Here is a 14905-nt window from a genome sequence, read left to right on the forward strand (position 1 = left end):
CATCCATCTCAGAAAACCACCTGCCACACTTTATTATCACTACTATTGACTTGACTGTACTTACTTATCTGTAAATAAATCACAGTAAACACAGTATCAGCCAGGTTGGAAGAGACCTCCAAGATTATCAAGTCAACCTATCACCCAACCCTATCTAAGCACCTTCATTTGTTTCTGAAGTGACTTCAGACACCTCTCCCTGTTATTACATGCCTCCTTTTCATATTATGAATTTCACACGCTTTACAGCTTTTGTGTTTTACTTAAAATGTTGTATATAAAAGTAGAGCTTGACTAGTAATGCCTCTTTTCTTGCTTCTCCTCATGGGATGCAATTCAATTCCAAGTACTAATGTGAATTATTAATTTCTGAAAATCTTTCAACTATGTCTGAACCAAGCAGGTTCCTACTTTTCCTGCTCTTGGAAGGAGGGGAAGAATCATATTAGTTTCCATCCTTTGATATATATGATTTAATGATAGAATATGCATACTCCTATCTTTCTCAACAGACACTGTACAAGTTAAAACCTGTTTCTAGATGGACTACTGTGCCTAGACAAAATCCATTTGCTACCACAAGACCATAGGATCATGTCTTCAAATGTAAGGGCTTTACAAACTAAAGACAGTTACACCTCAACAATACAAACATACTTGCCTTTGGAACATATGTTTTATTATTACTTACATTGTGCCTTCTTTCAAAAAAATAAGTCAATCACTTTACCTGCTTTCAGAAATTATAATTAAAGAAAATACAACCCTAACACCTAACTCTGTAACAGAGGTTTTATCCACAGACTGCAAAGTCAGTAACTACATGATCTCCATTGTCCATGTAATGTTCCTAAAAGCAGTATTTTTCTTCAACTCTTTTAAAAATGAGACAGATCCGTTCACTATAATAAAAAATGTTAGAACTTAAGATTGTGTGAAAACACAGTTGCCAACTGCTAACAGCTATTTCCTGCAGCTCTCTGCCTTTGCTTGACACAGGAAAATAGAGGTGGACAATCAACACTGCTGGAATTAGGAGTGGGGTTTTCCAAAACAAACTGAAAGCCTGCAAGAAGATCTAGTTTTTATCCTCAGGTTCTCCAGTGGTGAATGTAGTTTATATATAAGCTTTATATATATACACCTGTGCACACAAACCCAAAACAATTACAATTCTCAACACTATGACTAGCAACACTGAACTGTGCACATCAGTTTAGTCATGTGAATATCTCTAAGTTTCAGTTAAATGCAGGTTACTGCATTCTGATTGCCTAATTTGAAGATTAGAAAACTTTGCTTTGCATGCTAATTTCATAAGGAGATAAATTTCACAGATGCACTGCCAGCCTGCCAGTTCTCATCGCCTCCCTCAACTTTTGAATGAATTGGCTAATTTTTTGACAAAAGGACATGGTCTCAAAGATATGAAGTTCCGACAAGTTTCCATGAGAACTGACAGTTGAGTAGGAGATAAAGACTGACATGAGTCTTCCCTGTGAAGAAAATATTGCTGTGTAAGCTCAGTAATTATCTTTTACGCTTGACATACTCGCAAGTCGATCATCGTGTATATATCAGCCACACAATTCACTTGTGTGTAATTTGGAAGCAATCACAGGTCTTCTGTTTCTCATCCAGCCACAAGTTAGGAAACAGAAGAGGTGGCTGGCAGTGTATTTTGGAATCAGTGGAGAAGTTAAGTTTTAGCAATGAAAAGCAGATGAAGAAGGCAGTGGTAGTTTGATTGTACATGACCTCATTTGAAATCAGCCTTCAGCATATACACTGTAGTAAGATTAATTTCTTTAAATTTGCAAAGTAAGTGTAATCATTAACCCATTATAATCCAAAACAATAAAATTCAAGTAAAGATCAGAGAAGTCAGGCTTATTACTGTGGTTTCAAAATGTTGCAAACAAGTTGCTGTTTATATTCTCCAGCGTTAACCAAACAGGCTAGTATCCCATGGTGCTTGTGTATCTCTTCCTACAATCACCACTCAATCTAGGACGCTATGTGCAATCACACCCTTTTGAGTCTGCACTAGTTCTGTTGGTAAGTACAGAGCTGGCACCTAGGTGGTTAGGGACAGATCTCAGCTTATTCATGCATCAGGAACTTTAATCCTTTCAGATTCATCTTTCCAGGTCTTTGGATGATCCTTTCCCTACAGCTGAGAGAATCCTAATGTTGCTTGTTCTTTGCTTCTGTTCAGTTCTGCTGATGCTCAGAAAGTTTTGAATATGCTGGGTTTCATTCCAGTCTCTTCAACCACATAAGGAGGAAAAACAAGTATCCCCTGCTCACTCCTATTTAATTTGTCTTCTTATTCAGGAAAAGAATTACATTACCTTTTCATGCAAAGGCATCACACCAGGACCTCGCATTCTATTACTTTATGAATCCTTGATCTTTTCCAGTCATTGCTTTCAAAGACAACATTCTGTTCCATTGATGAAGTACTTTACTTACATCTGATCAGACCTAATGAACACTCCAGAACAGGAGGTCCATCAATGTTACTGAAAATATTTGTTTGAATTATCATTTAAGCAACTGTGCCCCTCCCTTTGTCCAGATGTTACATAGCATAAATTATAAGAAATCATTCCAAAGAAATCTGCATTGCAGTCAAAGTGAGTAAATAAAGAAAGGCTGATAGGACAGCTCAGCTCACACTAGGCAAATCTTCATAGAGAAAGGTAACATTATTGTTCTTTTTTTAAATATAGCTTTTCTTCTAGATTCAGAGACCTTCGCATTAAACTCAAAGCTTTTAGCACCCACAGGACCATCTAGAATCAAATCGCAGCAGTTCCTTCGCATTTGAGTAAGAAAGCAATGATAGATCACTATGATTCTCTTGTCCTTGTACAGTAATCAAAGAATCATTTACTAATAGACTGAATTGCCTCTAGAATAAGAAATCACACAGCTCCACCCTGTGGAAGATAGGGCTCCTTCTGTAATGTCGCAGCTCAGTTCAAATCCTACAGCTTTCTACCTTTATTAACAATTTAGCTGTAGACATTTATATCTATAAGATGTCTATTGCAGACATCTTCTTTAATGTGTAATTCAAATAGCTTCACCAAGAGTGGGAACAACTTGGGTAGAGGTTTTATTTATATTCTTCTATTGCATTTTAATTTCCCATAACATTTTCACAAACGGGTCCATACTTCAACAATTCATGTGTGTACCAAATGGTGTAGAATCAGCTGCCTAACTTTCCTTCTGTCCTTTATATTTGTCCCATAAAAGGATGAACATCATACAGAAGTTTCCTCACATGAATACACCATAGACTAGTACTAAAAATATTTGATTTTCAGCCTAGTGGTACTTCTCAGCAGGAAGTATTTGCAGTCCAATTTAGGTGACACAAAAGTGCAGGGCACCAAGCAACATAGAACTCTAATCTGTAATGTTTCCATAATCTAATGCCATTGAAGTAAACCAAGCTATAATGACTTTTACCTCAGATGAACAAAAAATGTCTTCCTGGACTCTGGAGACAACTGTGGGACTGATCCTTATTCCTTTGTTGCAGTCTCATTCCACTGACAGCTTCAGAAAGAGCTGTACATCAGAAATAAACAGGCCACCATATGCACTCCACAGATGTTGATTCTACTACTGTTGTGAAGCATAGTCTGCATGTTCCTACTTCCTCCACCCTTCTGTGATAAGATTAGTGTTGCAGACAGAGAGAGCTTTGAAGTCCATAGCAAACACAAGTTTATAATTATTCTTCGTGCTTCTCTCCAGCAACTTCTTAGAGAATTATGGCACCATTTACTATAAAAGGTAAATATAAATTTTAAGAGGATATCAGAAATGCAAACTCAGACTTTGAGAGTGACAAAAAAATACAAATAATTTGAAAATTTCTGAACAATGAGGGCCTCTTTTTTACAATGGCAATTATTTATTCTCTTGTGTAATAACATTTATCCATCTACTGTTTGGTCAGTAAGCAATAATTTTTTGGGAACTAAGAGAAAACAAACATTAAAAAAAACTTGCTATGCTTGAACAAATATTGAGTCTGTCAATACATACTCATTATTTCCTCCATCAACCACTTTACTGACAACTGTTCACCAGGTTTTATGCTTTCTTTGCATTCACTCTTCAACAGATATAGTGACCAGGTCACCACCATCATGTTCTCAATGGACAACAGAAAGGGAATTTTCAATAACAATTTGAATGTTATGAAATTCTGTATTTAATATGAACAAGTCTCAAAGAGAAGACCCAAAGACTAACTACAAATTTAATACTAATAAAAATTACAAAATAGGGGTTAATGAAATTGGAAATTAAAACCATAAATCATTAAACTGCACAGTATTTTTCACATAAACTTTTACATCATGCTATTAAGTAAGCTTTCTTTTTTTATATTTTTGGCTATGCATTTTACTTAGGAAAAGTGTATTCAACATTTCTCTCAACAGAAGTCTTCAAACTGATATCTATCAAAAAAACCATTCCTTGGTCTTTATCATGAAACTCATTGCAAAGACCTCACAATATATTTTTATGTTTGGAACAATACTTTCTGTTTGGTTAAGAATATCTTTTAAGAATATCTTTTTCTTAAGCTGCAATCTAATGTAACACTTCTCTATCAGATTATTCCAGCCCATGTTCACTGACCTCTTCTGAAAAAGCAGCGAGTAACATGACTCATGGGACCATCCGCAGATGACTCTGGGAGCATATTTCCCATTAACTTACAATTGAAATGCATCAGTGGTTGCAAATGACCACAAACATTCCCTCTAGTCTTCTAATGTAATTAAAAGGATAAATTATTTTAAGTATTTTCATCTTTTTTAATTAGTTTTAAATTAATCTTCAGCATGAGAACCAGAAATCCTAAGCAAATAAGTAAGGAATTGTGCACACAAGCTTCTGCTGATCTTCAGATATACCAGATCTGTATGATGAATGTCAACACAATAACCAAAACCAGCTTCTTATTAAAAATACCATTTTGGACTATGCCAATCAGAGGCTGTCTGAATTAACACATGCAGGCAAAAGAACACAGTAGAAAAAAATCTCCCAAAAATCATCTAAACACTGTATTTTTAGCTAACATGCCAAGACTGAAGGGGCAGAATGGCATCTTGATTATCTCTCTACAAAACATACTCCATGTCCCTGTTGCAACAATTCATCACCACTTCAACCCCCTGAATTCACCTTCCATATTGAGAAACATTATGGCATTTCTCTCCTCCAGTAGAAGTCAAAATAGTAACTCTCCAGATATAACTGACAAGAAAAATACCTCATCTCTTCTGCTAACAATTTTATTGCATGAAATTTCAGGAACAGTATCAACTTGATTTCTTTTTATTAAGTCTTGAAGTGATTTTTGGTTTTCTGAGAAGTATTAGTATTACTCTGAAATGCTGAAAACCAGAATCTACAGAAAGGATGAAGAAAAAGAACCAAATGGAAAGGCTTTACACTGCACCAATAGCTGTCAATTCTGACAAGAAACAGCTACTTGTGAATGTAGGTGGATGCAACAGTTCATCCTCTTTATCCAAACAGTCTTTGGATCATATTCCCAAATCTGCCAACAAGGTTGCAAATTAGTGCCAATCACAACAGGTTTTTCTGTGATATGGACAGCTATTCAGGACAAACTGGGCTGCTACTATTAATCTACTTTGCATCTTTATCTAAAGAACTTTTGTATGACTTTGCAACCTTCAGTTACTGCCAAGATTAGCCACACTAAAATAGTACTCTATAGATAAGAAAAACGTTTTCCTCCATCATAAAACAAACTACATTGCGTAGTTTATAGCTGGAAGTAGTCTTAGGCTTTTCAAGAGAGTGCCAAGAAACTACTGCTGGAAAGATAATTTGTTCATCAGGGCTACAATTACTTCATTCCCCCATAGGAGGGGATTAAAAATTATGTTAGTTAGGATAAATACTTATGAAATATTAAAGCACTGTTACAAGACAAATCAAAAAAACAAAAGAGTTGCTAAATATTACAACTGCTACAAATAATACTATACAGCAACTCAGAGTTGCATATGGTGCTCAGAAGACATGTAACTACACATGGGCTTCAGCAGTAGCCTGGCACATTTAATCATCCATAACCTGATGTCTGCTCACGACTTTGTTGTGTACCATTAAAACTCACATGTTAACAAAATATGACATGAGGAATAATTTAGTATTTCCTATTTTAGATTGAAAAACATGACTGTTAACTCTGAAGCAGGTCATTCTAGTTAAAAAACAGGATAAAGTTCAGTTCAAACACAGCCAAATTTGCTGTTTCCCAGTTACCCATTTAACTATTCCTTTTCCAGAACATACATATCTTAAATAAGGCATTGAAAGTGTAATCCTGAATTCCCCAGTAAACTGAATGGGAGATCTGGTTGCAAGAAGAATCAGACATCAGACTTAGGGCAGAAAGAATTAAGAAGCCTACAAGACTTTACAGGTAGATGTTCTAATATAAAGACTTTTGGTCTATTGTGCATGAATATGAGTATGATTCTTTGGATTCTAAAGTACATTAATCAGTGTTCAAGGGTTTTTAAGAATGTCATTATATATCTGTTTTATAGGATTATGAACATTTGCAAATGGGGTCATGTAGTAGTAATGCTTCAAAGGCTAAAAAGTTGGATCAAGATGTATTTTCCAAAACTTTAAAATATTTCAAAATCAGAAGCCCTGCCCCGATGCATTTCCATATTCAAAGTGTTAGCAATCCTACAGTGATGACTGAATCTGCATAACTTTATCCAAGAGTAAGTAGTAAGAGTTTATTTTAAATAAAATTAAAACAAAGCTACAACAATCAAAGCTACTGAAAGAAGCTGTGTACTCTTAACAAAAGTCTTCAAAATAATCTATATTTCAGCTTTTTGTTCCTCAAGAACATTGTAAATTATTAAAGAGTAAAGATGTAAAAGGTTAATGAGTTGTAACAGCTTTAAAGAATGGCCACAAATAGCTGGCAACACAAAACTGCAGGCACGACCTAGATATACTTCTCTGAATATTGATAAAAGTGTTCTGTTAAGAGCCACATCTAAAGAAAATAAGTTTCCAACTTTATTTTTTCAGTCACTTAACTGAACATATTGCAACAGAAGCAATACACATATTTAGGAACAACTGAGGAGTTCAATCTTCATTTTTAAGCTCTGTGACTGCAGTGCTATAAAGGAAAAACTGCTCATTGATGATGAGAAAAAATCCTTGGTACAGAATGGCCTGATGGATAATAATCCCATAAATATTTTGTCAGAACCCAATAAAAGGCAAGAGAAAATAACCAAATGAAGTAATTTTCTTTTCAGTTCCTTAACAACTAGGGCAAAATTGTTAGAACGCCAGTTATACTTAGAATTTGGGAGGCTAATAAGGTATTCCCATCATTGTCAGAAAACACAAGAAAAAGAAAATAATTGCCTCAAATGTCTGTGAGGTGATGGAGTGCAATAAACAGAACTGACTCAATGAGGCAGAAAAACTGAATTTTGGACAAGCCAAAGGGAAAAAATAGGAATGTTTTAAATTATCTGCTTTGGGGGATACAGTTTTTTAGCATGCATTAGTCTATACGCTGACAGACTAGAGAATCATCTGTAAGGTGATAGATAAAGGTTAGGTTCAAAGATAAATTCTAGTTTTGTGATGTTTTTTACTGACAGTCATCAGGTTTGTACACAGACATAGTATGTAAAAAGCCTTCTAGTCAGTATAAATCTGAGGTCTGTAACCAGTGGCACTGAGGAATGTACAAGCAGTCAATCCAGATGAAAGCTAAGGTCTGTATCAGACAGTAACCTGTTGTGGATGACTAAACAGTGAAAGCATGGGTAACATACAGCAAGATTTCCTGAACAGAAGGTCCTCATTCCAGAGCTTAGATCTTGGTATTTCATAGCTTTGGGTGGTTTATAACACCACTACTAAAACCCATGTAAACATCTTGCACCCACTGTCTTCAAAATAAAACGGAGTCTAGGAAGTTGAAGGAAGCAAGGCAAGAGGTCTGGGGCAGCAAAAGAAGCTAATAAATGGGATGTGACTGCAGAGAACAAATCAGATTTGAGAGGCAACATTGCTTGAAGAAGAGGATGTAAACAAACTCAGGATAGAATTTTCATCTGCAGCTCTCCATCCCTAAGTGGCAGTACTGGGGACTCTCTGGAAAAGTAAGAACCAGGATTACACACACATGCTGACAGAAGAGAAGGGGCACACTGTAACCTATTGCAGCCTTGAAAAGAAAGGGGTACAGTGAATTCCAGGAAGAGAATTAGTTCAAGCATCACTGGAGATATTTCTGATTCATCTGTATAGGATGTCAGACAATCCACCAATGAATCTATAACTTCTTACTTTCCTAGCCATGCCACCCCAGGTAAGTACCATCCTTCCTCTCTCGCCCCACATGTATCGTATTCTGAGAGAAGCCCCTTCCAGTAGTTGTTCTCAAAAGTAATTTTTTTTAACAGAGTTGAGGGGCTTGAGAAGTTCTGCGAAAAAACTTTGGAAAATAGAGAGTGGTTAATTAGAGCACAAAGACAGGAAGGCAGATTTGGTATATTAAGAATGCATCAAAGAAGGCATAGCAGAAGAAATAATACTTACCCATAAGGAGCTATTAATGGTACTGAAACTGTACCATTCATTTGCTAAAATGAATATGCTTGACTGTAGATTTTCTTGTCAGTCTATATATTTTGATTATACACACCACACAGCTCAGCAGTAAATTACTGCAATTAACTGATTCTTTTAAGATCCACAGGAGTTGCACATGCACATCTCATGGTAGAACCCAGAATTCAACTCCAAATTCTTGTCTACAATGTTTGTGCAAAGCAAGAACTTGTCGCTGTAGGGTTCAGCACAGCACCCACAGCGACAAGGTTGGAATTCAAGAAGGGGGGTAGGGAGCGCCCAGGTCAAGAGCTCCTGCCCGTGGCAGCAAGCCCACAAGACCGACGAGTGCCTTCATGCAGCTTACACTCATAGCCCTCCCCTGGGTGTGGTTCCAGAGGATTGGTTAACCTCTCTTTCTTCTTACTGGCTGACAATACTTATTAAGGTAGCACAGGTGACTCTTATCTCATCTGCAGGAGTTGCTTATCAAGCCACTGCAGGTGGTTCCCATTTCAACTCTCCTTGCAGTTTCTCGTCCTCAGTCGTCCAGTCTGGGGGACATAGTCCCCCACAAGAACTGAGACTCAGAAGTGCTGACAAACTTCAGCAGGAAGTCTAGAGAGATCTAAGGTTACTAAATACTGGCTACTAAATTCCCCCTAAGAAGAAAACTTTTCAAAATTCAAAGAAAATTTGGTTAATCTGTCACAGAACAGTTTGAAAAAGTAGTACAGCTTGAGTTCATTTCTTAAACACCTTAAGCATTCAGTCGCCTTTTTTTTTATACCAAATACAGGCATTTCAATGAGAATCTTAGTGTACAGATAAAACGTTTTCCATGCTGTTCCTTTTTAATTTTAGTAGCACATTGACTTTGAAACTAGCACCATTCCATCTGTGAAACTACATAAAGTCAGACATTTTACCTCATAACAAAAAAGCCTAGCTCTCTGTTTTTTGGCTGCATGAGTACAAAAGGACTTGACACAAAACAAAATGCAAATAATCAAGTGGAAAACATAACCCTCTGGAAGAAAGGTGTACCTCTACTTTTGTTAGGAGAACTCTTTTTTCAAGTCTCATGATTTCAAGGATCTAAGAAAATGTTCAGCAATCAGATGAGATTTTTGAGTGTTATATTTATAAAACATTTAATCTGACTAGCCTACAAAGCCCCTGAAAACATACACAGCAGGATAAAATGCAGTATGCAAAGTTAAAAAGTGATTCAAGGAACTCTTGGAGCTCAGTAAAGACAATTTACTATTCAGATCTAAAATAAAAAGCCAGCTTCAGTCTTAACTGTGAAAATATTATTGCTGCTTCATAATTAGAGGTTTCCTACAGGCTCTGAAGTATGCAAGCCAATGGTTTCCTCTCCTTTTCAAATTGCATTTAAGATGTCATTAAAAGTAGAACAGATCTAGAACAGATTCATAATACTATTTTATTAGGACAGAAATATGAGAGGTGTGATAATTTGGTATGTATCTAATTTTTCAGACACAGATACTGGAAGTAAAGAGTAGAAAAGATGTACGGATTCCATTTCTGAGTTTTGTATTGCATGGTAAATCCCAGGAAACCCGCTCAAGCTTCTAAGTGCTCAAAAAATGTTCCAGATAATTTTTACTAGAGAGAAGGTTGGTTTTCTTCATATGTTTCCAGGAAATATGATACCTTTGAACTAGAATGCAAAAGGCAGAAATTAATGAAATAAAGAGAAAAGAAAGTATCACAATCCTTGAACTATTTCCTTTGGAGTAATGCAACACTGATAGGCAGTAGCATTATTTCTCACTTTCAACTGTTCAAAACAAAAACATTCTAAGAAAATAGTAGCATTGTACTGTAGAGCCTCTATGCATCATATTTTCAGGCAGACACTTGGTTTTTCCTTCCTGCAAGCAGTTAAACAGCCTCTACCTCACTGGAATATTTCAACTAGGCAGACAGCCATTTTATTTACTTACAATGCCGTTTTAGAGAAGCAGGGACAAGCCTTTTCCTTGGTTCAGAAACATTCTGAAACTTTTTAGCAAATAGTTATCTAAAGTAAGAAGTCAATTTCCTCACTTCCTTGAATAGCCACACATCACTAGGCAAGGGATGAATTTATGGTGCAAATTTCAGAAGCTTGAATCTGAAATTTGAGTCCTGATTTCCTCTGCTCGGTTGCCGTCCATGTCTGGACAGCCCAAAGTTCTAAGTCTTTTTACCCCTCAAATTCCCTTGAATCTACCTGCTGATTCAGGAAGTACACTAACAGAGTACTGTAAAATGGTGTCAAAATGCTGCAATTGCTGTCTTTGCTGCATATACTCTATAAAAAACCACAGAAGAATGGAAAACTCCATATATGAGGAAAGCTTGCATCATTCTCTTTAAAAGGCAAGAAGTTACAGCAGTATGAATCTGATTCAAGAAGAAAATCAGAATACTCTTTCAGTGAAGAAACTGCAGAGGCCTTCAGTTATTGAAGTCTTAAGTAAATTATTACAAAGGTAATACGTTAGTGTGATCCTACATTAGCAGCAATCTCCTGTTTCAAAATTAGGCTACAAGCATTCTACTTAGAAATGTCTATCATGTCAAACAATATTAGTACCACTTCCACCATTTTCAAATTAATATGAAAAGGTTATGTTACTATTTTTCCATATTAGTACATTTCCATGCTAAACCACTCTTGTACTGGAGAAAAAAGTCTGCATAAGAACTGATATTTCATATTAACTCATATAGTTACAAGATTTTATGAGTGAAATTTAGGAACAGTCAGTTTTGTCTGTTACTTGTTTTACCCACATAATACTGCTACATCAAGGCTATTGGTCTATACTTCATACAAAGTTATCCTCTTCACTTACACTGCAAACACTGGGTTTGGAATGCAGCCTTAAAAACAATGACTCAGTCTTGTTTACTCACAAAAGTAAACATGCTTTGGAGACAAAAGCATGTCACAAATGTGGACTGATGAGAGTAACAGGCTGAGGTGCAAATTAGTTCCTGTTTTCCTGGTGCCTAAAAATCATGTTCTTCATAATGCTGCCTCAATCCTACTCATTTTTCTTGATGAGATATTGTGCAAGCTATTTGAAAGTAACAACTTGATATAATACCTGGTTTGTGAGTGAGAGAAACATGTATTTTTCTACAGCTCCAATTCAAATCTCTAAATTTTATAACCATTCTTTTTAGAATCAGAAGGATAAGGAAGTACTCATTGAATTACACATTCAAATAACTTATGTTACCTATCCACAGTTCAGATAAACAAGACATAGTAGCATCACAAGATTAGCTCTTTTCATGAAACCCTCATCTCTAGTAGCATTTGGAATATAATGTTTACCACCTTTTTTTTTTTTCCCACTTAGGAAACACAAACTCTTGAACTAAAATTGCAAAACTAGATTTACATTGCCACTACTATGCCATAAATCTACACTGGTCACAATGGTGCAGATATTCACATATATGTAACATTATCTTATATACATCCCTGTTGAAATATTCCCTGTTGCATCACCAGATGCTGCTGCTTCTGCTAATAACAAAGCAGATAATTTGTAAAATTATCACATTATATAAATCATCACATCTCAGTGTGAGCAAGACCACATTCCTTAGAAATGTATCATAAGACTTAACATAGGTAACATTAAAACACTTTATCTGTGATTTTTATATATCACTACAATAAAGAAATTTCATTGTATTTCATGATTCTTACATCTAGCAAATATTATGAGGGATAATCTACCCAGTTATAATATTATATATATAAGTAGAGAAAAAGTATAAGTATATAAGTATGTAAGTACTTCTATAAGTATATAAGTAAAAGTAGAGAAAAAAATAAATCCAAACTAAGGTTGTTCAGGGTACATAAGTATGAACTGTGAATATCTTTATAGTTTTTAAACTAGTTTTGTAATTGTGGAGAAAAAATACTGGGGACAAAATGCTGTTACTTGTATGGCAATTATACCTAAGGGGAAAATGAAGGTGAAGGAGTTAGTAATTCCAGGGCCTCATGGTCTGTGCAGAGCTAATGTAGGATGAGAACCTACCTTTCCCACACTAATGCTCCCTATCCATCAAGCCACAGCCCATATCAGTCCTTTTACTGGAGTTCATTTTTAACCCAGCAAAAGCATGTCATGTTTAATTTTTACAAGAGCTGCCGTGAAAAAGAATAATTAGGTTTTCCTTTACAGAGGAAGTATTTTTTAACCTGTAAAGAATGTTCCATATGTAGACTGATGGAGAAAAATATATTTCAGCCAATTACAAATTACAGAAAGTGCCTATCTCAGAAGTAAATAGTCTAAGAATATTAACAGATCTGGCTAAATATGGCTTAGAATACATTTCCAAACTATGGAACATGGGCTTTTTTTTATTTCAAGGTATCTTTATACCTACAGATAAATATCAGTATTTCTATTTTTGCTCCTTTTTTTTAGAAAGGATGTTTGTTCCAATTAGATATATATATAGACATATATATTTATTTGCTTGGGAACCTGGATAACAAAACTAGGCCGTAATTCAGACTGCTTCAGCAGTCTTACCTTTTAGCTATAAGCATGGCTTAGAAAGAATATAAAAGTTTTATGTAAGTTATCTAAACATTTGTTCTCTTACATGGAGTCCTTCTCAGCTCTTTACATTATCAGTAACAAAAGTTTGTTAGTATTACACCCAAGAACTGTTACTAGTTTTCAGACAAGACTGTTGCCATTACACAAATGGGTAGATTAATCATAGAATCGTTAAGGTTGGAAAAGACCTCAGAGATCATCAAGTCCAACCTATCACACAACACCTCATGACTAACTAAACCACGGCTTCAAGTGCCACATCCAATCCCTTTTTGAACATCTCCAGGGATAGTGACTCCACCACCTCCCTGGGCAGCACATTCCAATGACAAACAACTCTTTCTGTGAAGAACTTTCTCCTCACCTCAAGCCTAAACCTCCCCTGGCACAGCTTGAGACTGAGTCCTCTTGTTGTGGTGCTGGGTGCCTGGGAGAAGAGACCAACCCCCACCTGGCTACAACCTCCCTTAAGGTAGTTGTAGAGAGCAAGAAGGTCTCCCCTGAGCCTCCTCTTCTCCAGGCCAAACAATCCCAGCTCCCTTAGCCTCTCCTCACAGGGCTTGTGCTCAAGACCTCTCACCAGCCTCGTTGCCCTTCTCTGGACACGTTCAAGTATCTCAATAGCCTTAATGACTCAGTCACAGTTTCTTGCATTTATCTCTTCCTTAGTAATGACTAATAACTTGTCAGCATTAAAATAAAAAAAAATAGTTGTCAAAAATATATCTTAAAGAGAAGATTAATATTGGTGATCCAAATAATAATCCCACTTCCAGTGGTTTGTTCTATTGCAGTATCATGTAATTCATCTGCCTTTCATGTAGTGTTAATATGGTGAATTAAGTAAGTCTGTTAATGCCCTTTTAAAACATGCAAGTAAATGTCTTTCTGGGGAGGTTCTACTGACCATCTCACATGAATCTGAAAGCAGCCCATACTTTGTGTTTGTTTCTGATTTGACATGGAATTAAATTGCTGAAGTTACTCAAAATGCTTATTACTTACATATGCATATCAGACTTTTTAAATATTACTCTACTGTTTTGTGAAGAAAAAAATACACAAAAATTAATTGCAAGGGTTAGGCCCCAGTTCTGCCCTTTTAAGGAAACAGCTGACAGCCCTCTACTGGTTAATGAATATATAAGCACAAGAAGCACACTCCACAACTATTTTATATTAATACTATATTTAAAATTAATTAGCCAACTTTTAAAAATATAAAAATAAAGATAGTACAAAATAAAATCAGACAAGATAGAGGCCTGAAATATTTTATTTGGACCACTAGAAAACGCGTTATTTCTAATTCACGCAGGAAACAATAGGCCAAGGCTGGTTTGACCTAAGTGTCCATGTAATTTAGGCTGGCCATTTCTACAGAATAATTCTTCATAGAAGTGGCCTTATTGGACTACAGCTTTTCATAATGTATTCAAACCAGAAATAAATGTTGTCATGTTATTCATAGACTCACAGAACACACAGAATTCCCTCCATAGGTTGGGAGGGACCTTAAAGATCATCTAGTTCCAACCCCGCCTACCATGGGCACGGGCATCTTGCACTAGACCAGGTTGCTCAAGGCCTCATCCAGCCTGACTTTGAAT

This window comes from Dryobates pubescens, chromosome 4 (assembly GCF_014839835.1).
Source record: "Dryobates pubescens isolate bDryPub1 chromosome 4, bDryPub1.pri, whole genome shotgun sequence".
In the NCBI taxonomy this organism is placed as follows: Eukaryota; Metazoa; Chordata; class Aves; order Piciformes; family Picidae; genus Dryobates; species Dryobates pubescens.